The following is a 16,044-nucleotide window of genomic DNA, read 5'->3' as shown; positions in this document are numbered from 1 at the left end:
ACAATAGAAAAATAAAAAAAAAACATTAACAGAAAACTAAAAAAAATTAAAATTAAAAACAAACTAGATTTAAAAAAAGAAGAAGGAAAATTAACCAAAAATAAAAAATAAAAATTAGTGAAATTAAGATTAAAATGATGATTACTTAAAAAATAAATGTAAAAATACATATATATGAGACAAAATATAAATAAAAAATATTAAAAAAAAACTGTTTAATCATAAAAGAATTTGGAAAAAAAAATAAAAAAATAAAAAATTTATATATATAAATTTAAGTAAGTAAAAATATAAAGATTAAAAAAATCATTAACAAAAACTAGCCCCCCCCCAAAAAAAAAACAAATTAGATTAAATAAAAATAGAAAATTAACAAAAAAAATAAAATTAAAAACTAGTAAAATTAATATTAAAAACATGTAGAAAAAAATAAAAAGACAAAAATAAGCTCAAATTATTAAAAAAAAAAAAACTAAAAAAATATCGAAATTTTAAAAATATAGGTATTTTTCAATAAAAAAAAAATAAAAATTAAAGAACATTTTCAACTTACAAAAAAAAGTCTTTTTGATTTAAGAATAAATAAATAAATAAAATTTTTTATTAAATTTTCATTATTTATTTAAAAACAAACAAAAAAATTAAAGATAATTTTTTTTTTAAATGTATTTTTTTTTTTTTTGTTAATTTGAAAGAAAAAATTCATTAAACCGTAGCAATAAAAATTATTAAATTTTAATTTATTCAAAAAAATTAATAAATTTTTTTATTAAAATATTTTAATCAAAATTAAATTTTAGTTTTTTTTATAACTTTTGTTTCAAAACAATATGTTATTTATTTTAAAATATAAATCATAAAAAAAAAATTTAATTTTTTAAAAACAGATTTTAATTTTTTAATTTAAAATTTAAAAAAATAATAATTTTTTTTTTAATTATTATATTAAAAAAATAAAAAAATATTATTAAAGTTTTTTTATTTTTTATTTATTAAAACACAATTTTTAAAACATATTAAATTTTTTTAATTAGTATTAAGGTTTTATTTAAAAAATAATAATAAAAAGAAAACACCGCCCACCCCTCCCTCCCCGGCCCCCCCCCGCCTACCCCGGCCCCTCCCCGGTCCCCCCCGCCCACCCCTCCCTCCCCCCGCCCCCTCCCCCCGCCCCCTCCCCGGCCTCCTCCACCCACGCAGGGCCACCCCCGGGCCGCCCCGCCCCGCCAGACGGGCGGGGCGGGGCGACCCGGGGGTGGCGTTGCGCGCGACAGCGCCACTGTAAGGTCTTCGCAACTCGGGCAGACGAGCGTCGAGTGCGATGGGCGCACGGGCACGGCAGGCGCACACCGGTGCGACGAGCGGGCGAACATGCGACGAGCGGGCGCTCCACTTTCGGACATATGCGACGTTTTGGCGAGCTAAGTGCGACGTTACATGAGGGCGCGCGACACTTAGTGGGAAAAATGCGTGAAGCGAAGGACTTATACCTTGGCGTGGAGAGGCTTTGCACGATGGCAAGGCCGACATACACTATAGCCATTCGATGGGCGTTTTAACATGTTTTAGGGGTCGGCCTTAAGGCTAGACACACCCTTACGTTGAGCAGACTTGTGTATATATTGTGAGGACGCAAGTCTCATTTGGGATCATCACTCAAGCAGCTCGCACTTCCTACTACGCATTGGATAAGGGGTAAAGGAGTGCGCAGAAAAGAGGAGTGCGCATATCTCATGCGCTCCACTTGTGAAGTGCGCAGTTTTACCGGAGGTCAGGTGTAGGTCGATCAAGGTGCGGTTTTGAGGTGGTTTTGTGCAGAACTTAGAGGTGGAGTTCTTGGTGTCTCGGGTGAGCACCCTCCTACCGTATGAGGTTGGCACATGTATTGTAAAGGCTGTTCTATGCCTTGATTGTAAATTATTCTAAGTATAGACTTGGAGTTTTGCCAAGTATACTTGATGATGTATTATTGAAGAAACTGTTATAATATATTGTTGGGCAGACTGTTCGGGAGTTGCCCCTCCCTTTATACTTGTTTGCAATTGTTGATGTTCTTGGTTAATTGCATATGGATAATGAATGAGTATGGGCTTCATTAAGTATAAAGGATAAATGCATTTTACTTGGTTGCGAAACACAAACTAAGTAAGGACAAGTGAATTAGGCGTAGTCCACGAAGGTGAGTATTGGTGAAAAGAAAGCGTTCGGTGGTGCCGCACCTCGCTATAAGTGGTTGGAAGAGCACCGCAGGTGTAGGGGCGTGATAGCCACCCCCGGGCCGCCCCGCCCCGCCCGACGGGCGGCGGGCAATTCTTAAGGTCAAGGAGAAACCAGAGAAGAGGGCTATATGGTCGTGTTGTTGGTCTAGGAGACATGGCTGGCTCAATTTTGTATAGTGCAAATGGAAGCTTTGGGATTAAGGACCAGGGTGCTGGAAGAAATTTATTTAATACACCTGTCCGAGGTGGGGATCAAGGAAGTATCCCAACAGTCTCCAACAAGAGACAGAGGGTACGTTACAATCCAGCAGAGTTGGCTGCTATGGAGGTTAGAGGAATTGAGTGCATCAGGCGCTTGCTCAGGAGGTCTGGCGAGGCACTTTTACTTCTGCAACTTCTTTCTCAACACCATGTGGCTCGACTAGCTCAGAGCTTGGATAGTAACTTGCGATGGAAGCTGGCTCAATTGACGTTTCATCAGTTTGTCTGTTCAGATGAGGGTGACCAGATTGCCACCAGGCTGGTTGCTGCACTGATGGAGTACTATATAGGGTCGGATGGTAGAGGCACTGTGGATGATATCAGTGTCAAATTGCGGGAAGGATGCCCAAGCTACTACAACGAATCGGATTACAGATTTTTTCAAGCCGTTGAGTGCCTGGAAAGAGCTGTTGTTACTATGGATTCTGAGGAGAAAGAAAAGTTGGCAAAAGAAGCTCTGGACCTCTTGGTTAAAGTTCCTGAAACTGCTGACCTGCTGACTGTATGCCAGCGATTTGAAGAATTAAGATTCTACGAAGCAGTTGTGGAGCTTCCCCTCCAAAAGGCCCGGGCTCTAGATCCTGCAGAGGATGCGATTAATGAACAAATTGATCCGAATCGTCGACAGGCTGCACTTGCCTTGCGAGAATAGTGTTATGAGGTTGTGATGAATGCTCTTCGATCATTAAAAGGTGAACCTGGTCAGAAAATACTTCATAGAGAGTTTGGATCTCCTGTCCGACATACTGCAAGCCGGCCTTTACTTGACCAAGCATCTCAAGAGTGATATATACGTCAAATTATTCAGCTTAGTGTTCGATGGCCTGATCAAGCTTTTCATGAATATTTGTATCGAACAATGATTGAACTTGGGCTTGAGAATGAACTGCTGGAGCTTGCGGGACCAGATCTGGTACCTTTCTTGCAGAGTGCAAGTCGGGAGCAATCAAAGTCTGGCAATTTAATAATCAAATCAACAATGCCTTCCGCTCCTTCATCCATTACTCGTACACGACAAGCTTTGAATCTTGAGCAAGCCAAATACCTGGAACTTCTTGCTCGTTACTATGTATACAAAAGGCAACATGTGCTTGCAGCACATGTACTCTTAAGGCTGTCAGAAAGGAGGCAAGTGGAAGGTGGTGAAATGTTGACACTAGAGCAAAGATATCAGTATCTCAGTAATGCTGTATTGCAAGCAAGGAGTGCGTGCAGTACCCATGCCACAGTGAACTCTATGGTTGACCATTGTGACAATGGATTGCTGGAGCTTTTGGAAGGAAAACTTGCTGTACTCCGTTTCCAGATGAAAATTAAGGAAGAATTAGAACGAATATCATCAAGGGTTGAAACTGCGGGACTAGGTGACACCTCACCTTCAAATGACCCATTTCCTGCAAGGAACATTGTAGCTGAAGATGCTCTTGCACAAAATGCAAAGGAAAAGGCTACAGAGATATCTCTAGAGCTAAAAAGTATTACACAGCTGTATAATGAGTATGCAGTCCCTTTTGAGCTTTGGGAGGTTTGTTTGGAAATTCTCCACTTCTCAAATTATGCTGGAGATGCTGATAGTGGCATTATGCGGGAAACATGGGCTAGATTGCTTGATCAAGCCCTCAGTAGAGGTGGCGTAGCAGAAGGTTGTTCTGTGCTAAGGAGAGTTGGATCTAAGTTGTACCCAGGAGATGGGGTTAGCTTGCCTTTAGATACAATATGTCTTCATCTTGAAAAAGCAGCATTGGAAAGGACAACTTCATGACTTGAACCTGTTGGGGATGAGGATGTTGCAAGGGCATTAATTGTTGCATGTAAAGGAGCAGCAGAGGCTGTACATCGTGCATATGAACGCTTATTATCTAGTGGAGCGATCTTGCCATCACCAGCACTTCGGCTGCGACTTCTTCGATCAGTATTAACAGTTCTTCGTGAGTGGACACTTTCAGCCCTTGCACAGAGAATGGGCACAAGTGCCACTGGTGCTTCTCTTATTCTCGGAGGGGTGTTAACGTCTGAGCAAACTGCTTCTATTAATCAAGGAATAAAAGACAAGATCATAAGTGCAGCAACCAGGTATATGACAGAGGTTCGTAGATTGGCACTGTCACAGGGGCATACTGAACCTGTATATCGTGACTTCAAAGAGCTAGAAGATATGCTGCTAGGCGCGCAGCGCCACCCCGGGCCGCCCCGCCCCGCCCGACGGGCGGCCCGGGGGTGGCCCTGCGCGAGTGGAGGAGACCGGGGAGGGGGCGGGGGGAGGGCGTGGTGGGCGGAGGGGGCCGGGAAGGGGGTGGGGGGAGGGCGGGGAGGGCGAGGCGGGGCGGGGCGGCCCGGGGGTGGCCCTGCGCGGGTGGAGGAGGCCGGGGAGGGGGCGGGGGGAGGGAGGGGTGGGCGGAGGGGGCAGGGGGAGGGCGGGGTGGGCGGAGGGGGCCGCGTAGGGGGTTTTTCAATTTATTAAAATTAAAATGATTTATTTATATTTTAAAATTAAATTTGTTTTTTATAAAAATACCAATATAATAAATTAAAATATGTTATATTTACAATAATTATTTAATAAAATTATATATATATATATATATATATATATAATAAATTTATTATATATTCCATAGGATTACGATGTAAACGCCGGGAAGCAAATAATGATATATTTAGAGGGAGGGGTTGCACGGGCATTTTTTTTATTTATTATTTTTTAAATAAAATGTTAATATTAATTAAAAAAGTTTAATATGTTTTAAAAATTTTGTTTTAATAAATAAAAAATAAAAAAACTTTAATAATATTTTTTTATTTTTTTATACAACACATAATTATAATTAATTTTTTTAATATATTAATTTAAAAAAAAAATATTAATTTTTTAAATTTTAAATTAAAAAATTAAAATTGGTTTTAATTTTTTTTTTTTTAATGATTTATATTTTGACATAAATAACATATTGTTTAAAAAAACATTATAATTTTTTTTTTTTAATTAAAAAAAGATGGTTTAAAAAAATATGTAAATTTTTTTTTTTTTTTTTTTTTAAACATAAAATGTAGGTTTAATTTTTTTTTATTTTTTTTTTGAAAATATAAAATGTAGTTTTAATAATTTGAATTTTTAAATTAAAAAATAATAATAATAAAAATTGTTTAATTTTTTTTTTTTTTAATAAAAGACAATATTGTTTAAAAAAAAAATTATTTATTTAGTTTTAAATAAAATAGGTATATTTAATAAAAGATAATTGTATTTTTGTTTTTTTTAATAAAAAATAACCATTTTTTTGGTTTATTTTTTTTATAATTTAATTTAATTTTTGTTTTTTTAATATTAATTTTACTAGTTTTTTTATTTTTTTCGTTAATTTTCTATTTTTTTTTTTTTATTAGTTTGTTTTTATTTTTATTTTTATTTTTATTCTAGTTTTTTCTATTTTTTTTTTTAATTTCTCTATTTCTATATATATATATATATATATATATATATATATATATATATATATTTTGTTTCTTTTTTCCAAATTCTTTATGGTTTGTGAGATTTTTTTTTTTTTACATTTTTTGCTTTTTTTTTTTTAAATATTAATTTCACTAGTTTTTAAAATTTTTTTTCGTTATTTTTCTATTTTTTTCTTTAAACTAGTTTGTTTCTATTTTTTTTTCCTAGTTTTTGTTTATATATATATATATATATATATATATATATATATATATATATATATATATATATTATTTCTCAATATTTACTTAATTTTATATATATATATATATTTTTATAATTGTTTTTTTTTTTTTTCCAAATTCTTTTATGGTTTATGATATCAATTTTTTTTAACATTTTTTATTTTTTGTTTTTGTCTTTTATATATATATTTTTATATTTGTTTTTTAGAGACAATTATTTCATGTGGATTGAAAATTTAATTAATGATGTATAAATATGTAGAATATCGAAAATGTAAAATATCGACCTTCTTCTTTAAATATGCAAATCAATAAAAGCCCCACTACAAAAATAAAAATAAAAAAAATAAAAACTAGAAAATATGAAGAAGAAGATCACTTCCAAAATTATTAAATTTACGAAATAATTATTTACATTTCATACATTAGAAAATTTAAAGTCAAAAAATAGGTCTTTTAAAAAAAGGGTTACGAAATAATTATTTACATTTCACACACTAGAAAATTTAAAGTCAAAAAATAGGTCTTTTAAAAAAAGGGTGTGATGCAGAATACTCACTTTTTAAAATCAGCATGAAAATCACTACCATTCTAAAACTTAATGCACATGAAAAGAATTAAAGTTCCAAAAACCATGTTCTAAAAAAAACATGTGTATTCTGCATCACCACTTTTGAAAATCGGGTCATTTTTTGCTATCTCTACGAAACGGGTAACAGTATCAGTTCCCGTTTCAAAGTTTACATTGTTAGCGGAGAAATGAACTGGTAGAATTGAACTTGGTAACAAGACATTCTGGAATGGTGAGCTAGTGATGAAATCGAGTTATTAGTAAGTGCAGGGATAGGATTAGATGAACGTTTTGATCATGGTTAAAGAGCCGTATTAAACCCTAGCGGTCGATCATGTTTTCAACTGCTGACGTCACAGTCAACTGCGGGGGTTAACCATTTTTTAACCAGTGTGTTAGTTGAAGGGCCGCAGACCGTTGGATCATTGTTGTGCTGACCATTGGATTAATACCGCATCACATCATTCATGAGTGAATGAAGCTTGGGCAGAAGAAATTGCGACATGTGATGTAAGATGATCAGGCAATTAAATGTCGTGTAAGTAGTCCATGTGATATCACTGTTGGGTGTCGGATCAAGTGTGTCTTGATCAAACAATGGAGAAGTAATTAGATACAGTCTGTGAAAAAAGGGGAAATTAAATGTGGAAAGTCAACGTGGGATTAATTGTTGTTCAATCGGGTGCTGTTCAATTGGGTGTTGTTCAAATGATGTTCAATTGCTGTTCAATTGCAAGTGTTGTTCAATTGCTGTTCAATCGGGCGCTATTCAATTGCTATTCAATCGGTGCTGTTCAATTGCTATTCAATCGGTATTGTTTGATTGTTGTACAATCCCATGTCATCTTACGTCATTTTTAGGTGAGCCTCGGGAAATGTGCCAAAGCCGTGGAAAAAGTGGAAAGGTAAAGTTAAAAGTGATTTATGTATATTTCTATAATAAAGCGGATTAAGGGTAATTAACCATGGTATGATTAGTGTTGAAACCAGAGTAAGAGGGTATGGTTAATAAGCGCGGGTTTAAGAATTAATCAAAGTTTATGAGGATGGAGTAAAGTTTTCGCTGGAGTGATTAATTAAGGTTTAGACCATTGATTAGTTTTTGAAACATTTTCGCATGAGAATTTATTAAGGGGTCTTAAACCTTAACTGATGAAGGTTTGACTAGGCAGGATAAATGAAATTCCCCGGAATAAATGAGATTATGCATTTTATATGCATACTATGGGTATTGTTGGCTTACGCTGGCATCATTTTGGTATCAGAGCAGGAAAAATATTTTTTGGGAGAAAATCAAATGTAGGTTTTAACCCTGTACAGATATTTTCCCCTGGATCCAAAAACTGGGACTACCAGCTTGATTTTTCATTATTTTCCTTTCAATGTTATAATACATATTTATACATACTGAAGCATCCAATACCATGGACCGAAAAACCATCACATCCAATACCATGGACCGAAAACCATTGCGTCCAAAAAAACATGTGCGAAAATCATGCACAAAACCATAGGTGGGTCTGCCCAACCTAACATAGGGTCCAAAACCAAAATTTTCTGGGGCGCTGCCCCGGATCCCATAAAGTAGGGTTATGGGTACACCTCAAACCCCCAGTGACACCCCCTCGCTACACAATCGGCGCAATGAAGGGGGTGCTCCGACCCCCCTCTAAACCCCCGGTTAACTACATGGGCTAGTCATGGAAATAATATAACACAACCCAAAATTTTCCCACTTGTTGTTTTCTTTCTACAGGGGGCCACAAGAGAGCTTAGTCATTTTTCCAGCCCTAAAATGCCCATTGTTTCTCTACACCAAGAGAACTTCTCAGAGCTCACAGATTTTGTCAATGCATCTGCAGTATTCTTCAAAGTGTCCACCTTTACCAGCAACACTTTTTTGTCTTCTATCATATCCCTCAACAAGTGATATTGAACATCAATGTGCTTTGTCTTTGAATGATATGCGAGGTTCTTTGCCAAGAAAATTGCACTTTGGCTGTCACAGTCTATCCATATAGCTTCTTGTACTAACCCCATACTTGAACACAATCTCTACAACCAAACTGCTTCCTTGCTTGCATGAGTGGCTGCCATGTATTCTGCCTCTGTAGTTGATAATGCCACTACAGATTGTTTCTTACTCATCCAAATGACTGCACCTCCAAATAGGTTAAACACATACCCACTTGTAGATCTTTTCTGATCCAGATCTCCAGCCCAGTCTACATCAACAAAGCCATGAATATCCAACACTATGTCCAATCTTGGTCTTCCTTGGTAGCACAAACCATAATCAGTAGTGCCACGCAAATCCCTGAAAACCCGCTTCACTGTTGTCCAGTGCTCCTTCCCTGGTTTTGACATAAAGCTGCTCAATACTCCCACTGCATGTGTAATGTTTGGTCTAGTACAGACCATTGCATACATCAGGCTACCGACTACACTTGCATATGGAACATGGGACATGTCCTCTTCCTCTTCTTGTGTCTAGGGACACTGTTCAACAGATAACCTCACACCTACAGGAATAGGAACCTTCACCGGTTTACTATCCTACATATTAAACCTCTGCAGTATTGTCTCGACATACTTCCTCTGGTTTAACCAGAGCTTCCTCTTTGTACGATCTCTTTTATTTTCCATGCCCAAAATATAGTTTGCAGCACCAAGATCTTTCATGTCAAATTTGGAGGACAATTGGGTCTTCAAATCCTGGATAATTTCTTTGTCATTTCCAACTAGCAACATATCATCCACATACAAGACCAGATAAATAACATGGTCACCAATTAATTTAGAATACACACAATGATCTGCTTTTCTTCTGGTGAAGCCAAGTCCCCGTATAAATGTATCAAATTTATGATTCCACATCCTTAGTGACTGTTTTAACCCATACAGAGACTTCTTTAACTTACACACCAGTTCTTTCTTACCCTTCACCGCAAAGCCTTCAGGTTGCTTCATGTAGATCTCCTCTTCCAGATCCCCGTGAAGAAATGTTGTCTTCACATCCATCTGTTCTACCTCAAAATCAAAAGCAGCAGCAACAGATAAAAGTAATCTAATAGAAGTTACCTTGGCAACAGGAGAAAAAATATCACCAAAATCAATTCCCGACACTTGGGAATAACATTTTGCTACCAACCAAGCTTTGTATTTCTCCACTTTTCCTTCTTCATTTGTCTTCTTTTTGAACACCCATTTGCTACCAATGTGTTTCCTTCCAGCCGGTGTTATAGACATTTTTGGGCACTGCAACCCCAATCAAACATGTCCATAAACCAAGGGCTCCTAAGTCCCTAAAAGTGTTGTTCCAACCCCTAAAAGAACAAGGTCAACTAATTACATCATCTCCTAGAAGTTCTCCATGAAAAACTACTCAGAACTGGTCAAAACTGGACCATCTCACCTACTCCATGGTCAAAGTGCGTTGCATCCCACCTAAATGAACATGGGAGGTGCGATGCATATTGAAAAGCCCTTCTATGGGGTGCAATGGGCAAGAGTGGACAAATGGCAGAGTCAATTTTTGAGGTGGAGGATCATGGAATCTTCCAGAAACTTCTCCTGTGACACTTGCCTCTTTGCATTCGCCCAGGGATGAGTAAGAGATCATCAATCTCCAAGTGGAATCAAGAACTATCAGAGAGAGGACACTAATCAAATCTCAAAAGCTAACTCACCTCCCTACAATCATCTATATATGGATCCCTCATCCCAGAGATCCGGAGGCTGGAATTTTGTATCTTGTAAGGAAGTGCTGCTGGTTTCTTGGTGTAACATCATAGTGTTGGGTGATCTAAGCTTTTCATGAGGTGAAGAAGGGTTTTCTTGCTGAAAGGATGATGGTGGGTCAAAACAATTAGTTGTAATCCTCTTTGCTATTCTTGATATTAATAAAGCTATTCAAGTTTTCCTCCACATTCTTGTATGATTGATGATATATGCATTTGTGTGGTCAATATATATCTGGTCCTATATTGTTTGTGATAGTAGATCTCTGTTCTTGGATAGTGTTATGTTGCTTTGATTCAACAGGTGCTCTTTGAAGCTGGGTAGACGAGGAAGCGAGTGGAAAAGATCTATCGGAAGGGAGAGGAATCAAGCAAGGAACAAAGCGCAAGACAGAGGTTGGTCTCCTTTGTTCCCCTCTTATCTACTTCTTGTTGAGGAGGTAAATCCCCTCTGTGGACAGAGGCGATCCCTACTAGCCCAAATGGGGTCTAGCAACAATCAAACAACGCTAACACGCAGGTTCCTAATTGTAAATAAAAGACCGATGATGAGGGCCTACCTGGATTCCAATGCTAATATTTGTAGAAGATTCGTCGCTCCTGTTCCTTTACTCCGGCAGGTCACAATCCCCACGATCCTCGTGAACGGACACCTGCACATGCAAAGAATGACACAAACACAAGCATAAAATCCAATAGATGCAACTATATATATCAGTCAGAAAGGATATAACTCAATCATCATTACAAAGACAATAAGAGTGGAACCATAATGATAGTCGTCTATTATTGATAAACAACAAAGAAGAATACAACCATAGTTCTGACGTCAAATCCTCCTTTGGTTGGGTGATCAGCAACACATGCCTTGCAAAACTTGTTGGGAATGGGGAACAAGCCTCTCTCTCCTTGGTTACTTGGACAAGAATCTCCTCACTTTAGATTTAGCTTCATGGGAATGAAGAAGGCTTCTTGTAACATAAGCTTAGCAATTCTCAGACTTTGGGACTTAGAATTTGGAACTTTGAGACTAACTTGTCAAAGGAAAAAGGACAAGCTTTTATAGATAGAGGAGAAGGAGTTAGGGTCATCCACAAGATTCATGGGATTGGCTTTATCAGTAATAAACTTCCATGAGAGGTGGAGAACTACTTCCCTTCTATGGAGATTCGAAGCCTAACTGAACTAACTCAAGATGGAATCGGTTCATGAATAGGTTAGGAAGAACCTTTGTAAGTTTGTTTGTTAAAAACTTTACCCAATTGGGCTGGTGCGAGTGCAACTCTGAGACAGAGCGTCAGTTGGCGCGCCCTCTTTGGAGGATTTCTCCCATTGGCGCGAGTGATACACAGTGGAACCGCGCCAATGTAAAAAGGGCTATTTTTATGGGTATTTTGCAGAAGGTGTCTTCAGGGCATATGAAGTACATACTCAAGGGGATACAATGCAAGTGTTTTCAGGTTATGTCACTTCTCACAGGTCCCGGAATAAGTCCTCAAATGTGCGGGAAAAGGGGTAACAAGGACGGTGACAAATTACTATGTAACAGATGCCCCCTAAAGCATGAGGCCCAAAAGAGAGAGAGGGGTGAAATGCTTTACAAGAACATGGCCAACTGAAAACACTGCCGCCGGAGAACCTGCATGAAGAAGTACAACTGATATCTCAAGTACATGACGTATGTGGTATGGGCACAACCATCCAGTGAGGATTGATAAGTAGACTCAGGCATGGTCGAAGCCATCCAGTGAATGAGTCATGTAATGATCATAATAATCCACAAAATCGCAACCTGGATCTCAACAGACAAAATCCAGGGTCTTGCGCTCCATCTCGACCCGAACAAAGTACAAGTTCAAGCATGCGAATATGGGAGTCGAAGTCGAACATGCAAGAACATCGTCTGATTACCAGTCAATGATGAAAACTGTTAACAGACGTGAGAGGTACCACCAATAATGACAATGGTCCTCAAGGTACTTTAGGTACAATCTACGACGTGTGAATCAGTGAGCCGGCGTCGAACACCTGTAGAATCATGCGATCAGAGGCCAATGATGAAAACCTCGCGTCGAACACAAAGAACCTACCATTGAGGCATGCAGGCTCTAAGGCACCTGAAGGGAGTCTCTAGGTCAACTTCCTGGATAATGAGCTGAAGTCGACAGGAAGTGACCTTAATCGAAGGTGGGCCATAATGTTTCCCACATCATCGACACGAGACAGAGAAAGATAAAAATGTTTTGTGAATCAGGATTATGTGAGGCATCAGAGGGAGGTTGAGTATTCTGCAGAGGTCAACTTCTCTTGAACATATTGGTGGCACGACAGTGGACTTGGCAGTATTTGACATCAAATGATCAAGGGTCATGGTGACGAGGTAATGAGCAGATGAGAGGTCAAACAAGATAACCTAAACCCACGGAGGCAAGTGTAAAAACAAGATGATATGTCCCCACCCAGACACAAATGCAGACAAGTGCCATGTTCAAGAACGACATACTGCCGACACGACAATAATTGTGGTTCCATTTTCCCCACCATTGCTGGCGAGTACCCAGGTTATTTTTTGATGACAAGCTTGACAAGGATAGCATATGCTTGTAAAGCGTCATTTCGACGGAATCCAATGTCATCAAGTATTAACGAGCTTGACAGAGGAAGAACTCGACGTCTTTTCATGTTTAGAGAGTTTGAAAAGACAGCAGAAAAGTAAACTCCATGGGTGTCCTTTTTCGTAAAGTTGTGTCTCTCGAGCCCGAAAAAGTATAAAACAATGCTCGAAAGAACCGCTCGACCACTATGATCGAGGAGTACTTTTCATAATTAGTGACTTCGACTTGAAAAAGTAAAAAAGCGATCGAAAACACGTCGTTTCGTAATCGTTAACGAGGCTGAAACGACAAGGGCCCGATGATCTTTTCGTCTTTACATGGTCATAAAAGAGCTTAAAGGCAGACCGCCTCTTATTTACGTTTAACGAGTCAAGAGGAATAACTCGGTGATCTTTTCATCTTTAAATGGTCAGAAAAGAGCTGAAATCGGACCTCCATTTTTATTCTCTTTAACGAGTCAAAAAAGGAAAAAAATACTCGGCAATCTTTTCATATTTTACGAGTTAGAAAAGAGCTTAAAGGTGAATCGTCCTGGAGGAACGAGTGGTATAAAGGGCAGCAACTGGTTCCGGCAATGGTGGAATTGCTCAAAACATGTAATGGTCAAGAGGCTGGCTAATAAAACCACTCATTGCTGCGGTTCCTCCAGGAAAGGAAAACGACCAAGTGAAAGCATATGATTGGCCAAAGAGATGGTGGAAATGGAATGAAACAACCAAGGCTCATCTAGCAGAATTTAGCGGATAGGCGATAATCATGAGATGTAAATCAGCTATGGGTTCATTTTTACACAAGCTTGAACCATAGAGAACTCTGCTTGGATTCGGTTTCTTGTTTACACAAGCTTGAAACGAAAAACTATGCTTGTTATAAGATCACATTTCCCTAGTGGAGTCGCCAAATTGTTGAGGAGGTAAATCCCCTCTGCGGATAGAGGCGATCCCTACTGGCCCAAATGGGGTCTAGCAATAATCAAACAACGCTAACACGTAGGTTCCTAATTGCAAATCAAAGACCGATGATGAGGGCCTACCTGGATTCCAATGCTAATATTTGTAGAAGAGTCGTCGCTCCCGTTCCTTTACTCCGGCCGGTCACAATCCCCACGATCCTCGTGAACGGACACCTGCACATGCAAAGAACGACACAAACACAAGCATAAAATCCAATAGATGCAACTATATATCATTCAGAAAGGATATAACTCAATCATCATTACAAAGACAATAAGAGTGGAACCATAATGATAGTCGTCTATTATTGATAAACAACAAAGAAGAATACAACCATAGTTCTGACGTCAAATCCTCCTTTGGCTGGGTGATCAGCAACGCATGCCTTGCAAAACTTGTTGGGAATGGGTAACAAGCCTCTCTCTCCTTGGTTACTTGGACAAGAATCTCCTCACTTTAGATTTAGCTTCATGGGAATGGAGAAGGCTTCTTGTAGCATCAGCTTAGCAATTCTCAAACTTTGGGACTTAGAATTTGGAACTTGGAGACTAACTTGTCAAAGGCAAAAGGACAAACTTTTATAGATAGAGGAGAAGGAGTTAGGGTCATCCACAAGATTCATGGGATTGGCTTTATCAGTAATAAGCTTCCATGAGAGGTGGAGAACTACTTCCCTTCTATGGAGATTCGAAGCCCAACTGAACTAACTCAAGATGGAATCGGTTCATGAATAGGTTAGGAAGAACCTTTGTAAGTTTGTTTGTTAAAAACTTTACCCAACTGGGCTGGCGCGAGTGCGACTCTGAGACAGAGCGCCAGCTGGCGCGCCCTCTTTAGAGGATTTCTCCCATTGGCGTGAGTGATACATAGTGGAACCGCGCCAATGTAAAAAGGGCTATTTTTATGGGTATTTTGCAGAAGGTGTCTTCAGGGCATATGAAGTACATACTCAAGGGGATACAATGCAAGTGTTTTCAGGTTATGTCACTTCTCATAGGTCCCGGAATAAGTCCTCAAATGTGCGGAAAAGGGGTAACAAGGACGATGACAAATTACTGTGTAACACTAAGCCTCTAGTCACCACACCCAGTCCCATGGAGGAAAACAGAAAGGGGTTAAACAAAAGGAGCCAAGGACATCGGAACTCTATTTTCATAATGTCTTTAATCATTAAAGTCCTGATGAGTAAAAGCTTTGATATATCACTATTGAAATAATACAGGACATATTGGGCTTCGATAATGTAATACAAAGAGTTAAAGGCATATGGCTCAACACTTGCAAGATTGAATGCGGGAGCATAGGAGTTGGTCTAAGGAGTAATGGCAATTGTCAAAGAGCTGATGGGCATGTCTTGATGTTGAAAGAAAGCCATATCTGATATCTTGTGCACGTGTTATAGAAATAAATGAAAAACAAAGACGCCATGCAGAAGCATAGTCAAGCTCTGTGAGCCATGAGTAGGCATGGGGAATCTCAATGGAGTGTGTAGGTGGACTAAGATTAAATTCTTAGCATGGAGAGTCACACAGTGATATGGTAAAGTGAACGAAGCCCATTCTTATGTTTTAATGCAATGAGAGAATTTGTAAGAAGTGATGCAATAGAAGAATGGGGTGCCATGCCAAGAGTACACTCCAGGGCAGTGTGGATGGCGACAAAGACAAAATTAAGCTCAGTGCAACACAGGAACAAAACTAAAAATTTCCATTGAGCTACTGTGGAATACTATATTATTGTGTATGTGCTGAAGAGAATTGAGAAGATGTGTGAGGGTATTGAGTTGTGAGTGAGGCGCATAATGATAGAGAGGTTGAAGCACCTAAGATGACCTTGTCTATTAGTGTAGCAAGAGGAGTGAGAGTGTTGTGTGGAGAATGGTGAGGGTAGTGCTGGAGAGAATTCAGTGAAGCACCCTTGATAGTGATGACATAATGCAAAGGAAGTGTTGTCGAGAGTAGCAAGAGCAGATCTGCTGCAAGTGAGCACAAAAGCAGAGTGTAGAAG

At 38.6% G+C, this 16,044-nt stretch overlaps 1 pseudogene; it reads left to right on the top strand.

The window, feature by feature from the left end:
- Positions 1-1,321: 1,321 nt before the first annotated feature.
- Positions 1,322-16,044, top strand: part of LOC149211116 (nuclear pore complex protein NUP155-like) — a 58,012-nt pseudogene continuing 43,289 nt past the window's right edge.

The sequence above is a fragment of the Pinus tabuliformis genome, chromosome 1_2, assembly GCF_031772625.1.
Source record: "Pinus tabuliformis cultivar Carrire ecotype Pingquan chromosome 1_2, CPIR1, whole genome shotgun sequence".
NCBI lineage: Eukaryota > Viridiplantae > Streptophyta > Pinopsida > Pinales > Pinaceae > Pinus > Pinus tabuliformis.
This window is presented reverse-complemented; position numbering and strand designations above follow the sequence as displayed.